The sequence below is a fragment of the Monodelphis domestica genome, chromosome 1 (genome assembly GCF_027887165.1).
Source record: "Monodelphis domestica isolate mMonDom1 chromosome 1, mMonDom1.pri, whole genome shotgun sequence".
NCBI lineage: Eukaryota > Metazoa > Chordata > Mammalia > Didelphimorphia > Didelphidae > Monodelphis > Monodelphis domestica.
This window is the reverse complement of record NC_077227.1, coordinates 431,682,823-431,701,424: the sequence shown is the minus strand read 5'-3', so window position 1 is coordinate 431,701,424 and position 18,602 is coordinate 431,682,823. Positions and strand designations below refer to the sequence as shown.

The window sequence follows — 18,602 nt, the reverse complement described above, 5'->3', positions numbered from 1 at the left end:
TGGAAGGGCCTTTCCTAAAAATAATAAACAGTATATATCTAGGGCCAATAGCCAAGATCATCTGCAATGGGGATAAACTGAATGTATTCCAAATAAGATCAGGAGTGAAACAAGGATGCCCATTATCACCTCTATTATTTTGACATTGTACTGGAAACACTAGCAGTAGCAATTGGAGAAGAAAAAGAAATTGAAGGCATTGTGATGGGCAATGAGGAGACCAAGCTCTCACTCTTTGTGGATGACGTAATGGTCTACTTGAAGAGTCCTGGAGAATCAACCGAAGGGCTAGTCAAGGTGATCAACAGCTTTGGCAAAGTTGCAGGATACAAAATGAACCCGCATGTGTCATCAGCATTTCTGTATATTTCCAACACAGCTCAGCAGCAAGAATTAGAAAAAGAAATCCCATTCAACATCACCTTAGACAAAATAAAATACTTAGGGATTTATCTCTCTAGAAAAACACAGGAACTATATGAACACAACTTCAAAACACTCTTCACACAACTAAAACTAGACTTGAGCAATAGGAAAACATTAACTGCTCATGGGTAGGATGAGCCAAAATAATAAAAATGACCATCCTACCCAACTTATCTATCTATTTAGTGCCATATCCATTGAACTTCCAAAAATTTTTTTTACTGAATTAGAAAAAAACCATAAAAAACTTCATTTGGAAGAACAAAGGGTCAAGGATACCCAGGGAAATAATGAAAAAAATAGAAGGGAAGGTGGCCTTGCAGTCCCAGATCTCAAACTATACTATAAAGCAGTGGTCATCAAAACAATTTGGTACTGTCTAAGAGACAGAAAGGAGGACCAGTGGAATAGACTTCAGGCAAATGACCCCAGCAAGACAGTCTATGACAAACCCAAAGACCCCAGCTTTTGGGACAAAAATCCAATATTTTATAAAAACTGCTGGGAAAATTGGAAGACAGTGTGGGAGAGATTAGGTTTGGATCAACACCTCACACCCTACACCAAGATAATTTCAAAATGGGTGAATGACTTGAACATAAAGAAGGAAACTATAAGTAAATTAGGCAAACACAGAATAGTATACATGTCAGACCTTTGGGAAGGGAAAGACTTTAAAACCAAGCAAGACATAGAAAGAGTCACAATATGTAAAATAAATAATTTTGATTACATTGAATTAAAAAGTTTTTGTACAAACAAAACCAATGTAACTAAAATCAGAAGGGAAGCAACAAATTGAGAAATAATCTTCATAAAAACCTCTGACAAAGGTCTAATTACTCAAATTTATAAAGAGTTAAACCAGTTATATAAAAAAATCAAGCCATTCTCCAATTGATAAATGGGCAAGGGACATGAATAGGCAGTTTTCAGCCAAAGAAATCAAGACAATTAATCAGCACATGAAAAAGAACTCTAAATCTCTTATAATCAGAGAGATGCAAATCAAAACAACTTTGAGGTATCACCTCAAACCTAGCAGATTGGCTAACATGACAGCAAAGGAAAGTACTGAATGCTGGAGGGGATGTGGCAAAGTAGGGACATTAATTCATTGCTGGTGGAGTTGTGAATTGATCCAATCATTCTGGAGGGCAATTTGGAACTATGCCCAAAGGGCGATAAAAGAATGTCTGCCCTTTGATCCAGCCATAGCACTGCTCGGTTTGTACCCCAAAGAGATAATAAGGAAAAGGACTTGTATGAGAATATTCATAGCTGCGCTCTTTGTGGTGGCAAAAAATTGGAAAATGAGGGAATGCCCTTCAATTGGGGAATGGCTGAACAATTGTGGTTTATGTTGGTGATGGAATATTAATTTACTAAAAGGAATAATAAAGTGGAGGAGTTCCACGGAGACTGGACTAACCTCCAGGAGGTGATGCAGAGTGAAAGGAGCAGAGTGAGGAAAACATTGTTCACAGAGACTGATACACTGTGGTTCAATTGAATGTAATGGACTTCTCCATTAGTGTCAATGAAAGGTTCCTGAACAATCCGCAGGTATCATGAAAAAAAAACACAATCCACAAGCAGAGGACAAACTGTGGGATTAAAAACAATGAGGAAAAGCAACTGCTTGACTACAGGGGTTGAGGGTATATGATTAAGGAGAGTCTCTAAAGGAACACCTTAATGCAAATACCAACAACATGGAAATGGGTTTGAATCAAGGACACATGTGATACCCAGTAGAAACGCACTTCGGATATGAGAGGGGTGGTGGGGTGGGAGAAGGAAAAGAAAATGACTTTTTTCCCCAATGAATAATTTTTGAAAATTAACAAATAAAATAATGTTTAAAAGAAAAAAAATAATATTTGACCCTTCTTCAGAAATATCCTATTGTTTAAAATAATCCAATCAAGTTGTATCCCTAAGTATTATAGCTTAATAAGGTCGATCAATTAATCTTGCCAAATTACAAAAAAAGCACAAGTAAATAAGATAAGGAATATATAGGAAACATGTCTAGGAGTTAATATTTTAGTCACCATCTTCCCTCCCAATTTATTCATATTATCAGCATGACCATACCTTGTTCATATTCAGTTCTCCTTAGCACCCAAAATGATGGACTGAGGAAAAAGCAAATGCTGACCTTGTCTTTTCTCTAGGGATATAAAGAGAATTGTGATGAGCAAACAAATGAATTCAAAACATCTCAGAATGAGGTGGAACCTCAAAGCTCAGTCCAAACCAAAAGTTGAGTAGAAGTAGCTTTCTACAAAAATCTCCAAATAGGGCTCAGAGACATCTAAGGATATTTCAAGCCCTCTCTTTTAAAGCAATTATTGTGACAATTGAATAATTCTAACTGGCAGAAGGTTTTTCTTTTTATGAATAAATATATGGTTCTCTGAAACTATCACTTATTACTCTTAGTTCTGGTTTCTGGAGTCAAGGAAAATTTTCCTAATCTCATTTCCATATTAAAATCCTAAGTGTTCTTCTACATTCAAATTTCTAACATTAGCTATCATTCCTCCTAGAATTGAAGTTTTCACTGCATTCTAAGTATTACCAGACTCTTAAATCAGTCTATAAATGGCATGGTCACAAGCCTTTTTGATTGCACTATTCTGGCTGCCAAGTTTTGGGCATATTATAATTAATTGTGTTCTTAAATTATAGTACCTAGGATTATGCACAATACATGAAGTGATCAGATCAAGGAAAAGACCTATTAAAAAAACATCCCCTCTAATTCTATGCACTACTACTTACCTTCTACCTACTAGGAACAATGACCCTCCTCAAGTCCTTGTTATATCCACAAAAATATCATGAAAATCTTTATAGATTCATTGATAAAGATCAGCATGGCTATGGAATTCCCCAAATCTGTCAACCTAACAACCCTATGACAAATAGAAATGAAGCCAACCTGCCAATATTGGTTCTTAATGAAGCTCTACTGGTTTATAAGTAGCATTACTAAAATTTTATGTGTTTACAATTCATCATACTAATAATATTTGAAGGCACTTATTATTGATAGAGCTCCAATAGAACCCTATCAATGGAGAAGTGTCTTCAGAAAAGTCACCTATTAGAGTAGCCAATTCCTTATGATTTATGCTCTCTACTCTCTTAAAAGGCATAAAAATCCACAATCAGAATAAGAATCTTAAAGGAGATTCTTAGGATTCACTATGGTAGGCTTTGAGTTCCTTGACAATGAGAAAAAAAGATTCTAAAGAAACCATGAGGTCTGGGATAGTAGGGAAGTAGGAGGAGGCTAAGGTTCTGTAAGGTGGGCAATGTAAGAGGATCAGCACATGACTGAAATAATAGATTCTGATTCCATTCAATGTGCTGGGAGATTATTAGTAAATATTAACCTTCATGGTGATGTATATTATTTTAGGAATTCGAGTTCCAGAATAGTGGCAAGATTCTCTTCTGCTTAATGTAAGTTAGCATGAGATGACATAATAGTGTTTTTCCCATCATTCACTAGTGATATGGATGCTAGGAATATGTTAAACTACCTTTGAGTATCTTCAGAGGGTCAAGATTGTTCTTGAAAATACATTTTATCAAAGGTACAAAGTGTCACTTACCTTGTCCATTACTCATGTCTTCAGTGCTATCAGGTCGATAGATATGGTCCCAGAGAGAGATACAAGAATTTAGAAATCAATGTTGGGTTTACTAGTTTCCTGGCCTTATCTCTGCCCTCTCTAATTTTCCTTCCCATTACTGTTGCATTACTCCTAAAGCATGATCATGCCATCTACTCAATAAATTCCAGTGACTCCTCAGATAGGCATTCCTGTGTTTCTCATTTGTAGCCAGTTTCTAAACTTTCTGAAAGTTATTATTCATTGCTCTGCCAACTTGAAATTTGTTCATCTTTACAACTAGCACTCATCTCTCTACTCCCACCTTTGCTCAGATTGTCTCTTATTCCAAGAATGCATATTCTTCTCATCTACACCTTGTAGAATGTCTAGATGCCTTCACATTTTAGCTCAAATACCACCTCATATATGAAACCCTTTTTGATCCCTGTAGGGACTTGTCCCCTTTCCCAAACACCCATAAATCATATTCCAATTTTTGTTCATCTTTTGTGTAAGCTTGTATGATTAGATGTTCTCTCTTGAGATAGAAGATAGACTACAGGTTTCTTGAAGACAGAGACTTTGTAACCCTAGCAACAAGACACATAAAGGAAAGTTTCAAGAAATGTTCATTGATCAATAGATTCATTGGGAAAGTGTATGTTTGTTTGATTGATGTGCCTACTTCCAGAAAAAGACAAATTGAAATGAATATATTGCAACCAAAAGTGAACTTAAACTTTTTCTTGATTCTGAGATATTCTGTCCTCATCACTTAAGTTTTATATCTCCTTTCATTTCATTCCCCATCTTTCACAATATGATTTATCTATTCTCAACTAACATTTTTAATTAGATTTGTCTGCCTCAGTTTGAAATTCACTTATCTAGACCAAAGAAAGAGTAAGAATAATAAGGCACAGATGTTGAAATGAACAAAGGGGTTAGAAGAGTCATAGCAATTCCCAGGAAGTAAGTTTTGGGGGCCTATAGAGAACAGCTTTAGAAGGTCACTGCCACCCAAACTAGCTTGAATTTGACAGATTCATTACATTCCAGTTCCTGAGGAGTTAGTACTGGTGATGGGAAAAATAGGTCTAGTAGAGAAATTTTCTGAGTGGAGTTATTTCCAAAGTACATTGGAAAATAAGATACAGTAGATGAGGAATATAGAAACAAAAGGACAGGGAAATTATAATCTAAACCTACTCAAAAAATGCCAGAATTAACTTTGTGTCTTTTAGTAATTTTACAACTTTCTCCTTCTCTCTCTCTCTCTCTCTCTCTCTCTCTCTCTCTCTCTCTCTCTCTCTCTCTCTCTCTCTCTCTCTCTCTCTCTCTCTGTATATATATATATATATATACATGTATATATATATACATGTATATATATATATATATCATTTCATTCTCACCTAGAAGACAGAAAACACTAGGAAAAATATCTCATATCCAGAAAAAGATATTCCAAGAATGGAACATAGACTAGATGCATGAGTACCTGCTAGGTTGGAGAGATGGAAACATCAGGTAACATACCAAAGAAGAGACTTCTCATCCAATTTTTGTTCTTGCCACAAGCAGGAGTTGGAGCAGAAGGGGAAGAGATAGGAAGTGGATTAAATCTTTCCTTCCAACAAACAAGTCTCCCTGGTGGCTCTGAGGACTTGCCTTTAAAACAAGGACTGTTGTTTTTGTTTTTGTTTTTTGTTTTTATGAGGAAAAGCCTAGTTAAATGGTCCATAAAGTGAGGACAGTCTCTGTTTCATCAGCATATGCCCTGGAGCTTTCCAAAGTCCTAAATTCTATTCCTTAGGATACACCTGGAATTGAGTGTTTATTTTCAGCAGAGTTCTTTCTCTTGTGGAAATAAGAGGTTTCCTTCAGGGCAAATAATTAAAATGCAAAACTTCAACTCCATACTCTCAACCTACTCTTTTCTCCCATACCCATATTCTCATAGGAAATAGAGTAGTTGCATTTATGTGTGAATGAGTGCCCAGGTATGGGACCAATTAATTTTTTGGCGTGATGTGAGAAATGTGATTATTACCATATGAGAGGAATATGTGAAATACATATCATATATTTCTATGTTTGATTTTACCAAAAAATAACTGTCAGTTTGATGTCTAAAACGCATATGAATTGAAGGAGTGTTATGATCTGGGTGCCTGGTTATATTAATATAATTTGAATGATAAATTAGAAATAAAGTATTTCAGAGTTAGAGCTATATAAACCATCTAGAACAAATCAAAGTATATTCAGTCTATGTCTTTTACAAACTGACCTACTTTTCTCTAAATGTAATATTTGATTTATTGCCTTCATACTTCTACACAAACTTTCCTGCATCCCTGAGATGATTCTCCATTTCTTATACATTTTGGAATTGCTAGCTCCCTTCAAAACTTAGCTTAAGTACTAGCTCTGCTGAAGTTTCCTTAAGAGTTATTGCCTGAGGATATTAGTTATAAGATCAATTAAATCCGTGAACTTTATACTAGGATTTATCAACTATTAGCTAGCATACTTTGTATATATGGGTTTTATTTATCAATAATTTTTATTAAATGTCAAAAGTTGAAATAGAGAAATAAATTGAGGGGAAACTCCAGAGAGAGTGTGACTCCAAGTCAAGTCCCCTCCCCCTAGTCAGCTCAACTGCCAACTCCTGGGAACATTCTGTTTTGAAAACTCCTCTTGATTGACAGATAGGTCTCAAGGCCTGGTTCCTGCATCTTGGCTTACAAGTTCTTCTCCATGCCTCTACCACAAAGTCTATAAAAACAACCATAAAAATATCTTTCATCACATATTGGGTGTGATGAGACCATTGATTGTATTTATGCACAAAGTCAGTTTTCAACTCAGAATTATGGCCCAGAGATTTTCATTATTTGTTACATATTTCTCTTTTAAGCATAATCTGATCTTCCTTTTAGAGGAGAAATTAAAGAAATTTGATGTCTGCTTCTCCAACCACATTGCTAGGGAGTATTAAATGCTGATAAATAATATACAGAAATGAGAGGAAAGGAGAAACAAATACTTTGTCAGTGGAACTGTGAACTGATCCAAACATTTTGGAGAGCAATTTGGAATTACACCCACAGAGTCACAAAACTGTGTAGACTGTTTGACCCAGAAATACTATTGCTGTATGTGTTTCCCAAGGAGATTAGGACAAAGGAGGAAGAACGTATATATTATAAAATATTTATGGTAGCTCTCATTATGGTCGCAAAGAACTTTGAAATTGAGGGGATGTCTGTCAATTGGAGAATGGCTAAACATGTGGTATATCACTTTTTTAAACTTGGAAAGAAGTACACAAGATAATGAAGAGTGAAATGAATAGAACCAAAAGGACATTATATATAGCAAAAGAATTACTATTTGAAGAATAATTTGTGAATACTCATTTCCAGAGAATGAAATGAAAAATGGTAACATGATAACATAACCACATATAAATATCTGTTTTTGGATGATGCCTTCTATAATGCCAGAAGGGGAGGTATGGGCTGAGATACCTGGAAATAAATTCTACTAATATTTTTTTAAAAGAAGTGAGAGGAACGGAAGAAATATGGTGGAGGATGAGAGATTTGTTCCTTGTCAGCATGCAACAGAAGGGTCTGTTCCATAAGCAATGTCATTTATTTGCTAGAACCAAACTTTAATGGCTTCTCCTTACCACCCAGCATGCACTGACCAAGTTATCCTGGGTTAATATATGGATAGTGGTATGGTAGATGCAATGAGCAATATTTATTTTCATGTTTCAAATGTTTTGTGATTCCATTGAAGCAAGTAGTAATTACCAAACATATTGTAATTCATGCATACCTTCTCATCTTCTGCTTTTATTAACTGTATTGTCAAAAATTCTCCCATTAAGGATGGGTTTGGTGGGGGATGTATATTCAGTGTGACAGGGGCTTCCTTGAGATCTCTAGACCTCGTGGGGATACCAGTGCTATCATCAGGCTTTCCATAAGTTATTATATGTTTTCACTACATAATTGATTCATTTCTTTCTCAGACTATATAACTTTTAATGACATATTTAATAATGGTGTTCTGCATTTCTTCAATGGTACTATTTTAGCCTACTCACATCTTGTATATGATTCTTTTGGGAATTGACTTTTGGGAAGCTTGCAGTGTTAAGTCATCAAAAATGCTATTCTCTAACAGTTATACAACAGTATTTGATATATATTGATGTTAAAAATATGTCATTTTTACAGGGAAAAGTTTGGCATCATTAAATGCACTACTCTTTCTCAAATTCAAATCAATGCATCCTCCACTTGTTCAAATCTGGGTCTAACTGCTCATTTTACAGCTGTAGTGCAAATATGCATGTTGATGGGGTGTAATGGTTCATCAGTACATATAGACTATGAGTTGTCCATCCAAATGTTGATTATATTTTGGACAATAAGAATTTTTTCATTTGTTTGGGTTTTCCTTGGAGGATAGTTAAATCACCCTTTTGGGTGTTTGCGGATGACATTTAGAAGACTATTTGATTCTGAGACATGATACAGGCAGAGCAAAGAAAACTTATTGGATATAGGTAACACATAATATATTATATAATATTATTATATTATATATCATTTAATATATAATATATAAAATAATATAATCAAAGAAGTTTAATAAAAGCAATATCAATGTTGCATTTATTTAACATAGAAAGTTACATTGTAGACATGGAGTTTATATTTGCCATGCACAAACAATAGCATATCAGGGACCACAATTAATATTAAATACATTCATCTATAGTGTCTTTGCCAAACATCTTTCATGACCATGAAAAATATATGCAATAGGAATAAATCTCCATGTTTTTATATTGCCTTATGTCACAGGATTGCCAATCATAATTTCATTTGCTGTTACCTCTATCAAGAAATCAAGAAAGCCTTTATGATTTTGACATATATATGTATATGTATATACATATATATGGGAGACAGTTTTGGGGAAGTATTTCTATAAGATGGCATTTTGTTGAAATAAATTTAAAACTTTAATGTCTTATATAGTCAATAGATGATAAACACTATTTCTATAACTTTTAATAAATACTTTTATTATTATAAAGTTATATTCTATAGTAGAGTGTTTTTTTACCAAATCCTATGTATTCCTTTGTCATTCTTTAAACAAACATTTCATAAGTACATGAATAATGTATTCTTATAATAATTTCATAAATATAGGAAAGGAAGGCTTAGGAGTTAGTAATTATTGACAGGTATTGATTTTATTTTCTACAAAAATGAAGCCCAATGCCTTTTATATTAATTTACATTCTTTTATCTTATGGATATCTCAAGAATTATTCCCTTGATGCTTTCCAAATTTTATCATCTCCAACATAGACTTCCTCTGAATTTTAGTGTCATTTCCACTTCAGTAATTGGGACAGACATATGTCTCCATATTAGGTATACTGTCATTAGGGTAGAAAGCAGTTTGGCATAACAATTTTTGTATATTCTTTTTGTAATTTTTGTTATCCTCGCATCATCCTTATTTGCTTTAATTAATATTGTGATAATTTATAACAGTTGGATTTCTTGCCAAGTTTTTCCATTATTTTCCTTTATTTCTTATCAGTATGAGGCTTTATGAATCTGGTATTTATTCTGTCCCACATATTATTGATAAGATTTTTGCAAATGTTCTGATATTCTAAATATATTAGCCTGGGCTGCTTCTTTGTGAGAAAGACAAGGGCTTTCTGTCTGTGTTTTCTATATTCTTTTTTTTTTAACCCTTACATTCCGTCTTGGAGTCAATACTGTGTATTGGCTCCAAGGCAGAAGAGTGGTAAGGGCTAGGCAATGGGGGTCAAGTGACTTGCCCAAGGTCACACAGCTGGGAAGTGTCTGAGGCCAGATTTGAACCCAAGACCTCCCATTTCTAGGCCTGGCTTTCAATCCACTGAGGTACCCAGAAGCCCCCTCTATATTCTTTTAAACTCCTTGTGGTAATTGATTTGTAGCAGTTAAAATCTCCTAGGAAACATTGTGTCAATGCGTGTGCTTTTATGTGTTTCCTATCATTTAATGTGACTTTGTTTAAGTATAATTAAGTTTTACTCATTTTAAAAGTTGGTGCCTGATTTAAATAAGAAGCAGTTATAAATTACCATATGAATTTTTAAATGAAAACTGCATACTTATTTTTCTTCCATCTAAGATTACTTTCAAGCTCACTGCCTTCCTTCACTATACTAAAACAATAGCTCCATTGATCTTCAGAGGGAAAGTGAAGTAAATGCTTTTTTCCTCAGACTTTCACAGAATTTAATTCTTGTTTTCCCTTAAAACAAATCCTTCAGGATGGTACTCCAAAAATCCCTAAAATAATTCAGCTTATGAAAAGTTTTTGCTAAATCAAATAGACAAAGAGAAGGCAATGGGTTCTTCAAACTACTCAAGGTCTCAGGAGTTTTCCCCTCCAAATATAAAATGATTAATCTCTAATTCTCCTTAATTTCCAAGCCTCCAAAATCTATTAAGATGTTTTTAGCAGTTCTACAAATCAGTTTTCCTTTCTTTGGTCATCTGATTTTATCTTTAATCCTAACATGGCAAGGGCTGACATCTCAGAGAAAGTTATTCTGCAGGTTTTTATTTTGTTTTAAATATAATCTCCCACTGAAAGTTTAAAGGGGAATTAGTCCTGCTTACTGGGAAAGAAAGTTTAACATCTGGGAGAATTTCTTCAAATATGAAACTTCATTAATCTCCCCCAGCATTCTAAGTTTTTTGGTTGCATCTCTCTCTCTCTCTCTCTCTCTCTCTCTCTCTCTCTCTCTCTCTCTCTCTCTCTCTCTCTCTCTCTCTCTCTCTCTTCAGTAACCCTTACCTTCCATCTTCGGGTCAATACTGGGTACTGGCTTCAAGGCAGAAGAGAGGTAAGGGATAGGCAATGAGGTTTAAGTGACTTGCCCAGGGTCACACAGCTAGGAAGTGTCTGAGGCCAGATTTGAACCTAGAACCTCCCTTCTCTAGGCCCGGCTCTCAATCTACTGAGCCATCTAGCTGCCCCCATCTCAGTCTTTCTGATTGACCCTTAGAAATCTTTCAAGGTAGCAAAATTTAATTAAACAACACTCAATATGACCAAAATCAAAGATTTATTTTTTACCAGTAAACAAAAAACATAAACAAAATAATAAGACTAACACATACTTGCTAGCCTCCTTAACTCCTTTGCTGTTAAAAGGTCCATCTTCTGGAACATTTTTGGATTCATTTGTATTTTTATATATTTTAGCTTTGTGTGAGAATTCTCTTTTAGACAGGGCAACTAGGTGGTGTAGTGGATAGAGCACCAGGCATAGGATCAGGAAGACCTACATTGGATCTTAGCTCTTTTCCCAAACTTGCTTCATTAACATTCCTGAGACAAGATGGTGAAGGTCAGAGTCAATAGATTTGGCTATATTGGATGCCTAGTGACCAGGGCAGCATTTAATCAACTACAGTGGAATGGAGCTTGTGGTCATCAATAACTTCTTCATTGACCTCAACTGTTTACATATTCCAATATGATTTCACCCATGGCAAATTCAAGATATTTTAAAGACAGAGAATGGAAAGCTGGTGATCAATGGGAAAGCCATTACCTCTTCTTGGAGTGGGACCCCACCAACATTAAATGGGCATATGCTGGATCCAAGTAGATCGTGGAGTCCACTGGTATCGTTATCACCATGGAAAAGGAAGGGGCTTACTTGAAGAATAGAATCAAGTGGGTCACCATCTCTGCCCCTTCTGCTGATGTTCCAGTGTTCATGATGGGGGTGAACCATGAGAAATACAATAATTCCCTCAAGATCATCAGTAATGCCTCCTGCACCATCAACTGCTTGATCCCCTTGGTCAAGATCATTCATGACCTCTTCAGCATTGTGGAAAGACTCATGACCACAGTCTATGCCATTACTGCTACCCAGAAGACAGTATTTGGCCCCTCTGACATGCTGTGGTGTAATGGGTGAGGTGCTACCTAGAATATCATACCTGCTTCCACTGGTGCTGCCAAAGCTGTGGGCAAGGTCATCCTGAGCTGAATGGGAAACTCACAGGCATGGCCTTCTATTTCCCTACTCCCAGTGTGTCCATGGTGGATCTGACATGCTGCCTATAGAAAGTTGCCAAATATGATGATATTAGGAAGGTGGTGAAGCAAGCTGCAGAGGGATCCTTGAAGGGCGTCTTATGCTACACAGAGGACAAGGTTGTATCTTGTAACTTTAACAGTGACACCCACTCTTCTACCTTCAATGCTAGCACTGGCATTGCCCTTAACCAATTTTTCAAGCTCATTTCTTGGTATGACAATGAGTACAGTTATAGCCTCTGTACAGTAGACCTCAAGATGTACATGGCCTCTAAGGAGTAAAGTGGAAAGTCATGGATCTTCATTCCCACACAAAAAAGAGTAGTTCCCCCACTGAAGGGCCCACATCCATAAACTATGTCCCTATGCTGAGAATCACATACCCTTTTCACATCTTGCCCCAAAGTACCTCTGTAGTGGGGGGAGAGGGGGAGGTGAGGAGCAGTCATATCTTGTGTACCATCAGTAAAGTTATCACATTTAGTGCAAAAAAAAGGCAGACCTGCATTCAAATCCCCCTTTAGACACTCAATAGCCATGTGACCCTGAGCAAGATGCCTCATCCTGTTTGCCTGAATTTCTTCATTTATAAAATAAGCCAGAGGACTTCCGGGTAATCAAGGCTGCAATCTAGACGCCACACGCTTCCTCTCCCCAGCACCGAATGAAATAGACTACATCAAAGGAGCATAAAAATCACCTTTGGAGGAACAGAAGGACACCCCAGTACTCCCAGTACTCCACAGAGGCAAAGGTACATGGGGCTTGAACATTTCCACACTATAATAAGGAGGAAAAGCTTGCACAGAAAAGTGAACAGAGCCTAACTTCCCCCACCCCACCTCCCCCACTAAACCAGAGTGAGCTACCTGAGCTCTCACCGGGACAGCGAGTGAGTGGGGAACATCTCTGTCTGGGGGGGGGAACTCCAGGGTCCTTGGGATCTGGGGACTGCCAGGAAAAAACGTCTCAGGGCAATTTCACTGGACAATCCAGCGCTTCAATGGAGCTGTACTTGGGGCGGCTGCACTGAACATCTCCTTGGAGCTAAACACCAGGGGCGGACAACGCGTTGATTATCTGGGTGGAGCTGAACACCTGGGCAGTGTGGCTGTGATCAGGGACCCAACACTCTAAGAAACATCGGAGGCTGGGAAGAACTAGTCTGAAGCAACCTAAATTCACAGAAAAACCACCCATATAACCCAGATCCCAGACCAAAAAGGAAAGGGGAATAAAACCACCAAAGGGATGGCTCACATGGCCCAAAATCAAGCCTCCAGGAAGAAAGGGAAAAAAGTGACTATTGAAAACGTTTATGGTGGAAGTACCCAAGGAAAAGAGGAGAATGAGGAGGAAATCCAAAAAAATTCAGAACACGCCTCCCAAAATGGAAACTATCAACAAGCTCTGGAAGATCTCAAACTGGAACTTATCCAAAAAATGGAAACCTGGAAAGAAAAATGGGAGAAAGAGATCAGCTGTCTGACAGATAAGAATGCTCAATTGGTAAAAGAACTTGAAGCATCCAATAGAAGGGCAGACAAGGCTGAAAAGCAAAACCAATCCCTAACGACCAGAATTAAGCACCTCGAAGAAAGCGAGATGATAAAACAGTAAGAATCAATAAAGCAAACCTAAAAAAGTAATGAATTAGAAGAAAACATAAAATATCTCACTGAGAAGGTCACCGATCTGGAAAACAGAGGGAGAAGAGAAAATCTCCAAATTATCGGTCTCCCAGAAAAAACCAGAGATAAACAATAAACTTGATATTATTCTAGAGGAGATCATAAAAGAAAATTGCCCTCACGTTCTGGAGCAAGGGGGCAAAATAGAAATAGAAAGGATTCATAGAACACCTTCTATACTAAATACCCAAAAGACAACCCCTAGGAATGTAATTGCCAAATTCAAGAGCTTCCAAGTAAAGAAGAAAATCCTACAAGAAGCCAAGAAGAAGAGCTTCAGATATAAGGGGGATCCCATAAGGATCACACACGACTTAGCGGCTAACACACTAAGAGACCGCAAAGCATGGAACACAATATTTAGAAAGGCAAGAGAGCTGGGTCTCCAACCAAGAATCAACTACCCAGCAAAACTGACTATATACTTCCAGGGGAAAGTATGGGCATTCAACAAAATAGAAGATTTCCAAGCATTTGCTAAGAAAAGACCAGAGCTCTGTGGAAAGTTCGATATCCAAGCACAGAAAGCAAGAGAAACATGAAAAGGTAAATATGAAAGAAAGGGAAAAGGAGATAAATCTTATCTTTTTCTTTAAGTCACACTCTCTTCTATAAGGACTACATTTACATCAAATTATATATATTAATATATGGGGAAAATGTTTTGTGTAACTCTCATAAATTGTATCATCATAAGAGTAGTTAGAAGAAACATGCATAGGGAAAGATTGGAGCATTAAGAAGATTTGGGGAAAGTGGGGGCAAAGAAAGGAAAAGGGAGGGGGGAACCATCGATAATACTAAGATTAACTTCAAGAAATAGGGGGGGACTCAATAGAATAATCTTTCCCATATAAAGATACACATGGGAAGGGGAGGGGAAGAACTCTCATATGAGAAGGAGAGGAAGAGAGCGTGAAGTGGAATTACTTAAACCTTACTCTCAGTGAAAGCAAATCTGAGAGGGAAGAACATCTAGATCCAGTGGGATCTTGAATTCTACCTTATCCATTAGGGCAAGAAAGAAAGGAAAATTAAGGAGGGGGAGGTGGGAGGGAGTACAAAAAGGGAGGGAAGGAGAGGGGGGAGGGGAAGGGAGCATAAAAAGGGAGGGGCTAGAAAGGGAAGCATCTCAAGGGAGGGGACTAGGGGGACTGACCTAAAATAAATCACTGGTTCAAAAGGAGAAAGCTAAAGAAGAAAGGTCAGAACTAGGGGAAGATATCAAAATGCCAGCGAATCCACAAATGACAATCATAAGTTTGAATGTGAATGGGATGAACTCACCCATAAAATGTAGACAAATAGCAGATTGGATTTGAACCCCAAACCCTACCATATGTTGTCTTCAAGAAAGACATATGAGACGGGTTGACACTCACAAGGTTAGAATTAAAGGTTGGAGTAAGACCTTTTGGGCCTCAACTGATAGAAAGAAGGCAGGAGTTGCAATCATGATATCTGACAAAGCCAAAGCACAAATAGACCTGATCAAAAGGGATAGGGAAGGTAAATATATTCTGCTAAAAGGGAATATAGACAATGAGGAAATATCATTAATCAACATGTATGCACCAAATGGTATAGCAACCAAATTTTTAATAGAGAAACTAGGAGAATAGTGGGAGACTTGAACCAACCACTATCAAATTTAGATAAATCAAACCAAAAAATAAACAAGAAAGAGGTAAAAGAGGTGAATGAAATCTTAGAAAAATTAGAGTTAATAGACATATGGAGAAAAATAAATAGGGACAAAACAGAATACACCTTCTTTTCAGCACCACATGGCACATTCACAAAAATAGATCATACACTAGGTCATAGAAACATGGAACTCAAATGCAGAAAAGCAGAAATAATAACTGCAGCCTTTTCAGATCACAAGGCAATAAAAATATTGATCGGCAAGGGTACATGGAGACCCAAATCAAAAATTAAATGGAAATTAAATAACATGATACTCCAAAATCATTTAGTTAAAGAAGAAATCATAGAAACAATTAACAATTTCGTTGAAGAAAATGACAACGGCGAAACATCCTTTCAAACCTTATGGGATGCAGCCAAGGCAGTACTTAGAGGAAAATTCATATCCCTGAGTGCATATATTAACAAATTAGGGAGGACAGAGACCAAGGAATTGGAAATGCAAATTAAAAAACTTGAGAATGAACAAATTAAAACCCCCCAGAAGAAAACCATACTAGAGATCCTAAAAATTAAGGGAGAAATTAATAAAATAGAAAGTGACAGAACTATTAAGCTAATAAATAAGACTAGAAGCTGGTACTTTGAAAAAACAGACAAAATAGACAAAGTATGGGTTAATCTAATTAAAAAAAGGAAAGAAGAAAGGCAAATTAACAGCATCAAGGATGAAAAGGGGGATCTCACCTCCAATGAGGAGGAAATTAAGGCAATCATTAAAAACTACTTTGCCCAACTATATGGCAATAAATATACCAACCTAGGTGATATGGATGAATATTTACAAAAATATAAATTGCCTAGACTAACAGAAGAAGAAATAATTTTCTTAAATAATCCCATATCAGAAAAAGAAATCCAACAGGCCATCAAAGAACTTCCTAAGAAAAAATCCCCAGGGCCTGATGGATTCACCAGTGAATTCTATCAAACATTCAGAGAACAGTTAATCCCAATACTATACAAACTATTTGACATAATAAGCAAAGAGGGAGTTCTACCAAACTCCTTTTATGATACAAGCATGGTACTGATTCCAAAACCAGGCAGGCCAAAAACAGAGAAAGAAAATTATAGATCAATCTCCCTAATGAATATAGATGCAAAAAATCTTAAATAGGACACTAGCAAAAAGACTCCAGCAAGTGATTAGAAGGGTCATCCACCATGATCAAGTAGGATTTATACCAGGGATGCCGGGCTGGTTCAACATTAGGAAAACCATCCACATAATTGACCACATCAACAAGTAAACCAACAAGAACCAGATGATTATCTCAATAGATGCAGAAAAGCCTTTGATAAAATACAACACCCATTCCTACTAAAAACACTAGAAAGCATAGGAATAGAAGGGTCATTCCTAAAAATAATAAACAGTATATATCTAAAACCATCAGCTAATATCATCTGCAATCCATTCCCATTAAGATCAGGAGTGAAACAAGGATGCCCATTATCACCTCTATTATTTGACATTGTATTAGAAACACTAGCAGTAGCAATTAGAGAAGAAAAAGAAATTGAAGGCATTAAAATAGGCAAGGAGGAGACCAAATTATCACTCTTTGCAGATGACATGATGATCTACTTAAGGAATCCTGGAGATTCAACCAAAAAGCTAATCGAAATAATCAACAACTTTAATAAAGTTGCAGGATACAAAATAAACCCACATAAGTCATCAGCATTTCTATATAATTCCAACACAGCTCAGCAGCAAGAACTAGAAACAGAAATCCCATTCAAAATTACCCTAGACAACATAAAATACTTAGGAATCTATCTCCCGAGACAAACACAGGATCTATATGAACACAACTACAAAACACTTTCCACTCAACTAAAACTAGACTTGAACAATTGGAAGAACATTAACTGCTCATGGGTAGGACGAGCCAATATAATACAAATGACCATCCTACCCAAACTCATCTATCTATTTAGTGCCATACCCATGGAACTTCCAAAAATTTTTTTTTACTGATTTAGAAAAAACCATAACAAAGTTCATTTGGAAGAACAAAAGATCAAGGATATCCAGGGAAATAATGAAAAAAAAATACAAAGGAAGGGGGTCTTGCAGTCCCAGATCTCAGACTATATTACAAAGCAGCGGTCATCAAAACAATTTGGTACTGGCTAAGAGACAGAAAGGAGGATCAGTGGAATAGACTGGGGGCAAGCAACCTCAGCAAGACAGTATATGACAAACCCAAAGATCCCAGCTTTTGGGACAAAAATCCACTATTTCATAAAAACTGCTGGGGAAATTGGAGGACAGTGTGGGAAAGATTAGGCTTAGATCAACACCTCACACCCTACACCAAGATAAATTCAAAATGGGTGAATGACTTGAACATAAAGAAGGAAACTATAAGAAAATTAGGCGAACACAGAATAGTATACATGTCAGACCTTTGGGAAGGGAAATACTTCAAAACCAAGCAAGAATTAGAAAGAGTTACAAAATGCAAAATAAATAATCTGGATTACATCAAATTAAAAAGTTTCTGTACAAACAAAACCAATGTAACCAAAATCAGAAGGGTAGCAACAAATTGGGAAACAATCTTCATAGAAACCTCTGACAAAGGTTTAATTACTCAAATTTATAAAGAACTAAATCAATTGTACAAAAAATCAAGCCATTCTCCAATTGACAAATGGGCAAGGGACATGAACAGGAAGTTGGCAGCCAAAGAAATCAAAACTATTAATAAGCACATGAAAAAGTGCTCTACATCTCTTATAATCAGAGAGATGCAAATCAAAACAACTCTGAGGTATCACCTCACACCTAGCAGATTGGCTAACATGACAGCTATGCAAAGTAATGAATGCTGGAGGGGATGTGGCAAAGTGGGGACATTAATTCATTGCTGATGGAGTTGTGAATTGATCCAACCATTCTGGAGGGCAATTTGGAACTATGCCCAAAGGGCGATAAAAGAATGTCTGCCCTTTGATCCAGCCATAG

General features: G+C 36.5%; 1 pseudogene; it reads left to right on the top strand.

Moving 5' to 3' along the window:
• Window positions 1–11,508: 11,508 nt before the first annotated feature.
• LOC107651043 (glyceraldehyde-3-phosphate dehydrogenase-like) lies at window positions 11,509–12,503 on the top strand (annotated as a pseudogene).
• Window positions 12,504–18,602: the final 6,099 nt, after the last annotated feature.